Genomic DNA, 5703 nt, shown 5'->3' with positions numbered 1-5703 from the left:
CTAACAGTAATGAATGCACAGTATTTGACTGGGAATGTTTTCTTTATTATAGCTGCAAACATTGGTGAGTCCTGTCCTAACAGTAATGAATGCACAGTATTTGACTGAGAATGTTTTCTTTATTATAGCTGCAAACATTGGTGAGTCCTGTCCTAACAGTAATGAATGCACAGTATTTGCCTGAGAATGTTTTCTTTATTATAGCTGCAAACATTGGTGAGTCCTGTCCTAACAGTAATGAATGCACAGTATTTGACTGAGAATGTTTTCTTTATTATAGCTGCAAACATTGGTGAGTTCTGTCCTAAAAGTAATGAATGCACAGTATTTGACTGAGAATGTTTTCTTTATTATAGCTGCAAACATTGGTGAGTCCTGTCCTAACAGTAATGAATGCACAGTATTTGACTGAGAATGTTTTCTTTATTATAGCTGCATACATTGGTGGGTCCTGTGCTGTGGATAGTAACTGCACCGACACAATAACTGACTCCGAATGTTCAAATGGTGCATGTAAATGTATCGATGCAACACATTACAACTTTACTAACACATGTGTAAAAAGTAAGTGGCGCTCTTATCAATTTTATAAAAAAAAGTAAGTGGCACTCTTGTCAATTTTATGAAGAAAAAAAAGTAAGTGGCACTCTTATCAATTTTATAGAACAAGTAAGTGGCACTCTTTATCAATTTTATAGAAAATAAAATAAGTGGCACTCTTATCAATTTTATAAAAAAAAAAGGAAATGCCACTATTATCAATTTGATAAAAAAAAAAAAGTAAGTTGCACTCTTTTCAATTTTATACAATTTATGTAAGTGGCACTCTTATAAATTTAAAAAAAAGTAAGTGGCACTCTTATCAATTTTATAAAACTTTTCTGCTTTGAAATGCTTCAATGAACCAACTTTTACGGTAGAAGAGACAATTTCTCCTTATTATTTTGTTATCATAAAGTTTATCAAGAAAGCCATTCAACCAAGGCATCTGGTAAAATTAAAGTAGTCCTATTGAAATGTTTACGAAGCCATTTAACCAAGGCAAATATTACGAGTTAAAGTAGTCTCGTTGAACTGTTTACGAAGCCTTTTAACCAAGGCATCTCGTAAAGTTGAAGTAGTTACTTAACGTTGAACTTTTTACGAACGCCATATCTGTGTAATAATCCGTACCATTTGCTTTTTACTACTCAGCTATCCCTTCCGATTTGACTTTCCATGGGCATGACTTGATATAAACATGTGCACCCCTCTAAAACACCTGCTGTCAAATCAAGTTTTGTTGGATATTCTTTTATACGCAGTGTGTAGTGGGCTGTTCATTATCCACGAGTTTGAATAGATTACATGGGGCCTATCGATGGGTTCTTGTTATCCACAAGTTTGAATAGATTTCATGGGGCCTATCGATGGGTTCGTGTTATCCACAAGTTTGAATAGATTACATGGGGCATATCGATGGATTCTTGTTATCCACGAGTTTGAATAGATTTCATGGGTCCTATCGATGGGTTCTTGTTATCCACAAGTTTGAATAAATTACTTGGGGCCTATCGATGGGTTCTTGTTATCCACGAGTTTGAATAGATTACATGGGGCCTATCGATGGGTTCTTGTTATCCACAAGTTTGAATAGATTACATGGGGCCTATCGATGGGTTCTTTTTATCCACAAGTTTGAATAGATTACATGCCTATCGATGGGTTCTTGTTATCCACTAGTTTGAATAGATTACATGGGGCATATCGATGGGTTCTTGTTATCCACTAGTTTGAATAGATTTCATGGGTCCTATCGATGGGTTCTTGTTATCCACAAGTTTGAATAGATTTCATGGGTCCTATCGATGGGTTCTTGTTATCCACAAGTTTGAATAAATTACTTAGGGCCTATCGATGGGTTCTTGTTATCCACGAGTTTGAATAGATTACATGGGGCCTATCGATGGGTTCTTGTTATCCACAAGTTTGAATAGATTACATGGGGCCTATCGATGGGTTCTTTTTATCCACAAGTTTCAATAAATTACATGGGGCCTATCGATGGGTTCTTGTTATCCACAAGTTTGAATAGTTTACATGGGGCCTATCGATGGGTTCTTTTTATCCACAAGTTTGAATAGATTACATGGGGCCTATCGATGGGTTCTTGTTATCCACAAGTTTGAATAGATTACATGGGGCATATCGATGGGTTCTTGTTATCCACGAGTTTGAATAGATTACATGGGGCCTATCGATGGGTTCTTGTTATCCACGAGTTTGAATAGATTACATGAGGCCTATCGATGGGTTCTTGTTATCCACAAGTTTGAATAGATTACATGGGGCATATCGATGGGTTCTTGTTATCCACGAGTCTGAATAGATTACAAGGGGCATATCGATGGGTTCTTGTTATCCACGAGTTTGAAAAGATTACATGGGACCTATCGATGGGTTCTTGTTATCCACGAGTTTCAATAAATAATACGGGGCCTAAAGATGGGTTATCCACAAGTTTCAATAAATAATACGGGGCTTAACGATGGGTTCTTGTTATCCACGAGTTTCAATAAACTATACGGGGCTAACGATGGGTTCTTGTTATCCACGAGTTTTTATAGATAATACGGGGCCTAACGATGGGTTCTTGTTATTCACGAGTTTAATTTCAAAATGCCACTACGCCTCCAACAACCCCGTCCCAAAAAAAACAAGACGAAAAATTCTTCAAATTTTTTTACAATCAAATTGAGTGTTCGCTAATACTGAGAGCCGTTGATTGAAAAAATGTAAAAATCAAGATAAGGTTTTGAAAAGCTTTAATTTAATGCATGTTTAAAGAAATTATGGTTTTACTTTCAGAGGGAAACCATGGTGGAGCATGTAATCAAGATGTAGGAGATGGCACGTGCTTACACTCTCTAAGATGTACAACCAACACGTGTCAATGTGATAAACCTCATCTCGAGTTCTTTTCTAATAACTTGTGTATCCCAAGTAAGATATCTTTGTTTATATTGTCATTTTCTGGATGTAAATAAAATGTTCAGCGTTAAGCCGTGTATCAAAGTCTGTCACGTGTTTTAAAGTATTTGACGAATATCAAAGTAGTTGACGTGTATCAAAGTCTGTCACGTGTTTTAAAGTATTTGACGAATATCAAAGTAGTTGACGTGTATCAAAGTCTGTCACGTGTTTCAAAGTATTTTTACGTGTATCAAAGTATAATTTAACGTGTATCAAAGCATTTTACGTGTATCAAAGTCTGTTAAATAACAGCATCTTCAACATAGACAGAAAATAAAATAAAAAAAAAAACATCTTCAACATAGACGGAATGTAAAATAACGTTTTAAGTGTTTAAATTTCACGGTAGGTATAGTGTCTGGCTATGATTTTTCGAGTGATAAAACATGCGATAATTTCAATTAACTGCTATTTCGTAATTCTAATAGGTTTTTTTACATTTCTACCCATCTTATATTGAATACTATACATGTCTTGATCAACAAAGAAGCACAATTCCTTGCATTTAAACAAATAATTCAGTGTTTGTTATTGTCCGGGTTTTTTCGAGAGCAACTTTGAAATAAATGTTTGTAAACAATGGTCCGAGTTTTTTTTACAGAAAATTTGAATAAGAAAAAAGGTATTCTAGACTTTAAACTTTTGTTTCTTTCTAGTTTATAACTGTTATTAACTGACGAAAAATATCATATATTCCCAATAAACCATCAAAAACATATTGAAATGTTTATTGGTCGTTAAGAATCTAAGTGAAGCAATGCTTGATTAACGCTAGAGAAAGAGTTACACGGATTCAGATGTTTGGCGAGAAAGTTAGTAGCCGGGTCGAAGATTATAGGGGTGATCGTAAGGGTTACATTTAGAGACCACCCCTATGAAGGGAATAATTTATTCGACCACGGGTACATAAGAGAATAAGAACAGCAATCGAGGTTGAGCTGTCATCATTAAACAGTGTTTTTTTTACTATCAATGTGGAACCTCGAGGTTACATTATAGTACAAAAAATCCACTGAAAACGTTGAATTTAAATCAGTGATATGAACCTGTAAATCTTATATTATAAGACTCATGTTTTTTCAAACATAATACGTTGATCATTTCTATTTAAGATGATTTTGATAAACTTCACATTAGGTAATTTGTCACGTATATTGATTACATTATATCGAGTTGTCCCAACGATACACTTGTCGGTGTGATCGATCATACAAATTTAACGACATTTATATAGACAACAATACCCAACTTTGAAAAATTCTTGTGACGGAACTACATATCGGGACACGTTAAAATTTGGATACTCTGAAAGCTACATTATCAAGGTTTGATATATAAAAAAAAGAAAAGAAAAAAAAAAGAAAAATATGCAGTCAAGATTGGCAGTTTTTTTTACACCCTATGTTGAACAATAAATTGTGAAAAGGCTTAGCTTGGCAACTAAAAATTCATATATGAACAAATTCAACTTTAAAATATAGTTAACTTTTATTGGTTGTATAAAAGTTATATTATGGTTTGTGTCTTAGGAGGTATTCCTCCCTATGCATATCGAATTTTGTGTGTTAATTGTATTTCCTTTTTTTTTACCTTTTCCATCTCTTTCATAAAGAAGAGTCACTTTTCTAATTTGTTCTAGTGTCACTGGAAATCCCATTGTAATGTACATGCAATTTAGAAGATGTGAGAAAAAGAATATATACAAATGAACGATTTTGTTTATAAAATGCAAGTGTTAATACACCATTGAAAGTACATAATTTGAACCTTTATTGAATAGTTTTTAAACGTAAATACACTTACACATAACATTTTTAGCTATGAGAAAAATGGCTTTATTCTGTATTTTAGAATAAAAGCATTTTAAGGCTAAATTTTACTTTTTTAACGAAAAACAATGTCAGAATAATAATATCTTTTTATCACAAATACTAACATACCTTGTATATCAAACTCAAGCTTCTATATCACACCTTGTCAGAAAGGAAGTATGTTTGTTAACAATTTCTATCATATTCACTCGAAAAAAAGTGGTCACACTCGAAAAAGCCCGATCAAATCACTCGAAAAACCACGATCCTAGCCGGACACTACACCTACCGTGATTTCAGAGATTGTATTGGACGGACCCTATACTGTTTTAACTTTTTACGTTTTAGAGATTGTATTGGACGGAAACTGTTTCCCTGGTCGTACTGGTCAGTGCTTAGACGACAAAACTTTAAAAAAAAAAAAAAGAAGAGTACTAACTGAATGATAACACAGGTTATTGCTTTATGAGCTCACCTGGCCTAAAAGGCCAAGTGAGCTTTTCTCATCACTTGGCGTCCGGCGTCCGTCGTCGTCCGTCGGCGTCCGGCGTCCGTCGTCGTCCGTCGGCGTCCGGCGTCCGTCGTCGTACGTCGTCGTCCGTAAACTTTTAGAAAAATCTTCTCCTCTGAAACTACTGGGCCAAATTAAACCAAACTTGGCCACAATCATCATTGGGGTATCTAGTTTAAAAAATGTGTCCGGTGACCCGGCATGCCATCCAAGATGGCCGCCACGGCTAAAAATAGAACATAGGGGTAAAATGCAGTTTTTGGCTTATAACTCAAAAACCAAAGCATTTAGAGCAAATCTGACATGGGTAAATTTGTTTATCAGTTCAAGATCTATCTGCCCTGAAGTTTTTAGATGAATCGGACAACC

General features: G+C 34.8%; 1 long non-coding RNA gene across 1 annotated transcript; it reads left to right on the top strand.

Moving 5' to 3' along the window:
• Positions 1-430: 430 nt before the first annotated feature.
• LOC139496422 (uncharacterized) lies at positions 431-5279 on the top strand. Its single transcript, XR_011657654.1, has 3 exons — positions 431-564; positions 2848-2982; positions 5172-5279. It is a non-coding gene; the product is annotated as an uncharacterized lncRNA (long non-coding RNA).
• The last annotated feature ends 424 nt before the right edge of the window (positions 5280-5703 follow it).

The sequence above is a fragment of the Mytilus edulis genome, chromosome 11, assembly GCF_963676685.1.
Source record: "Mytilus edulis chromosome 11, xbMytEdul2.2, whole genome shotgun sequence".
In the NCBI taxonomy this organism is placed as follows: Eukaryota; Metazoa; Mollusca; class Bivalvia; order Mytilida; family Mytilidae; genus Mytilus; species Mytilus edulis.
This window is presented reverse-complemented; position numbering and strand designations above follow the sequence as displayed.